Here is a 3,114-nt window from a genome sequence, read left to right on the forward strand (position 1 = left end):
GGGGGGGGGGGGGGGGGGGCCTACAGCAAATTTTGGGATGGCAGCAGCCCCCTCTGTAATGCCCCCTTCCCAGCACCACCACCACCTGCCCTGCACACAGCCTGGGCCCAGCCCCCGCACTGGGAAGAAGCCAGTGCAGCCCTGTCTCTGAGTGTGCAGCGGCGGCCCACCCTCATTCCACACACAGAGCCAGGGAGCACATACCTCTCCCCCGGGGGGGTGTGCAGTGGTGGGAGTGGCCCCCTCCTCCTTCCCCCTGGATGAGCCGTGGCTCTGTCCCATGCCCCACCCCGGCTGTACAGTGCCTGCCCTAACACCACTCCCTCCCTCACCACAGGAGCCTCCATCTGCTCCCCACAACCCCTTTCCCCCCATAGACTTACTGGCAGATGCTGCTCTCCAAGCTGCCAGGCCGTACTTCTGGCCGCATGTACACTATGGCTGTGTGCATGTACGCAGCATTTATTGGTGACATTATTGGTCTCATCAGCCAAGAAAAGCCGATTGCCGATAATGTCAATTTTCCTTTTATTGGTGCCGATACAATATGGACCAATGTATCGGTGTACCTCTATTCACTACATCAGCTGCAAAATGTAAAAAGATTCTAAATATATAGTCTTTAAAAGAAGGAAATTAGTAATCTTCAAGAAACATGCCTCAATTATTAAATGTATCAACAGAACTCAATAACCCTATATCCATACAAGGCCAGAGAGACCATTTTTCAAAGCAGAATACCTGACAAAATAATTTATAAACTAAGAAGAACAGCATAAGTGGTTACTTTTTGAAGAAGGAACATCTTTGTGTTCATAAATGCCGGACTACAAGAACTGTTACATGCTAAAAGTATGGAACAAACACAAACTAATGATTGCTCTGTGGAGTTTTTGTACTCTTTTAACTGTATCTGTTTAGAAACTGATATAGCTAAAGCCATGTGTTCTAAAAACCTGTATTTAGGCAAATCCAAAGTTGCGTTACTGGGTTTAATCGCAAGAGACTACTCACCCATTCTATACATATAACAGAAAATGGTAAAGGGTGAACAAACATCTCTGGCTATTGGAAAGCAGCATACTGCAACATAACGTATTGAAATAGGACTGTGGAAGCATGCATTTAATTTGCAGGATACTATATTAATGTTCATTCATGCAGCCATATACTATACACTTAACCCTGAATACTTCCTTAGAATGGGTAATGGGGAAGGGAAGATGCACATTAAAACTACTGAAAATGAGTGTACGGAGCAGGGAGAAGTCAACTCCTCTTGACTAAGAGCCTGAAGAACAAGGATAGTACATATAAAACTGGGTCTTGGAAAAATATCCTGCTTACATGTCAGCGGATTACATTAGTGCCAAAGATGAGTCACTCACAAATACTAGAGCCTATTTCCCTCACTGATAAAAATGTTGCTGTGCTGTGCCCTATTCAAGGTGATGCTCCCACAGGATGCTTGGTGGGGTGTCCATTTTCCATGCCAGCCTCTGCCTAGCAAGAATCTTTTAAAATTTGAAGCCCAACCCTTGGCAAGGCTTTCCCCATTTAAAGGATTTTTCCTCTCTCTGCCTCTTCATTGATAGGAGACTGACGCATGCAGTTGTCTCAACTTTAAAACAGGGGTGTTTGACCTCTGGCCCACGGACCAGATCTCCTCCATGGAACCGTGACAGCTTCTCTAAGAGTTTCTTCATGGGGTTGGAAATTTGGCAGCGGGAGTAGTAGTAGCAGTATTAATTGCTGCTCCTCCTGCTACTTGATGCCCAAACCCTCTAGGCTGGAGGACGTAGCCCTGTGTGCTAGATCATTGAACCACAGCAGGGCTGGGGCCGCTCCACAGCCGGATGTGCAGGATCCTACCGACAATCATACACAGGCAACTGTGTGCACTTGCACCCCGCTTTTAATTACTGCTCCACCCAAAGTTTAAAACCAAACTGCCTGGCAGAGGCAATGGCATTTCTAGTCGGGCAGTGCCCCGGGAGTCATTTGACTTTGTGGCTCATTATCATCTACCTGATCCCTTCTATACTCTTCACTCTGCAGGTGTTTGCAATCCTCTCCTTTTCAAGGATCTTGGCATCCCACCTCTCAAGCTCTCCTTTCTTCTGCTAGTTCTGCTGCCTGTTTGCTGCTCCTGGGCACAAAGCTCCTATTTCACAGCCTGTTTTTAACTCATCCCAATGGTGTTCAGTTTCTTTTTGCTTTGCTCTTACACTGAGGAGCCACAGCCGCAGGCTAGCAGGAATCATACAAAATGAGGGATGGAAGGGACCTCAGGAGGTCAAGCCCAACCCCCTGCTCACAGCAGGACCACCCCCAACAATTTCAGACTCATAGTTCCATGGTTGTTAGGGGCTGGAAGGGGCCTTACCGATCATCAGGTCCAGCTCCCCTGCACCTAAGCAGGAAAGACTGCTGGGGTCAAGTGACCTCAGCAAGATGGTGGTGTCAAGATGCTTTTTGAAGATTGCCAGGGTGGGCCGTACCACCTCTGGGGGGAAAACCCTGGGCACTCCGCTTGTAAAGAAGTTTTTTCTTTACTTCACCTGGAACTGGAATTGCAAGTCAGTCATTTACCAAGTGCAACAGAGCAAAATTATACGGGGAAAAAGCTGCCTTTTCTCAAAAGCAAGTACCTCTCGCATCAAGCCAAAGAGGCAGGTGGAGGAACGCTGACTTCTTCCTGCTAAAAAATCCTAATAATGAAAAAGAAAAAAAAAAAAAAACACGCATCCTTTTCCTCTTAAAAAATAAAAAAGGTCTATCAGAATATCATTGGCTGAAGTCATTCCCACGAAACTGATCCACTCTCCTGCTGTGCAGGTTACTCTCCTCTCCGGCTGCCCTGAGCCCTGGCTGTGCGGGGCAGCCACGCATTGAGTCAAACATAGGATTTGCTGTCACAACTATAAAACGGCAGAACCGGCGGGCTCTTTTTTTCACTGGAGAAAACCAGGGGCCGGGTCAGGCGCCCGGGAGGACGCCTCTCGCCCTCCTCACCCCCTTCCTTAAGGCCGAGGTCCGCCCCGCGGCTTCCCGCCGCCCCCCGGGGACCCGGCAGGTGTCAGGCAGGGGAGGCGGGGGGGGCGCCCCCCCCCA

The 3,114-nt window shown here is 48.8% G+C and overlaps 1 protein-coding gene across 2 annotated transcripts in view; it reads right to left on the reverse strand.

Annotated features, from left to right (window-relative positions):
- The window catches only part of ABCE1 (ATP binding cassette subfamily E member 1), a 26,032-nt gene that overhangs the window by 22,473 nt on the left and 445 nt on the right, over positions 1 to 3,114 (reverse strand). The window lies entirely within an intron of this gene.

This window comes from Alligator sinensis, unplaced genomic scaffold (assembly GCF_000455745.1).
Source record: "Alligator sinensis unplaced genomic scaffold, ASM45574v1 scaffold169_2, whole genome shotgun sequence".
Lineage (NCBI taxonomy): Eukaryota > Metazoa > Chordata > Crocodylia > Alligatoridae > Alligator > Alligator sinensis.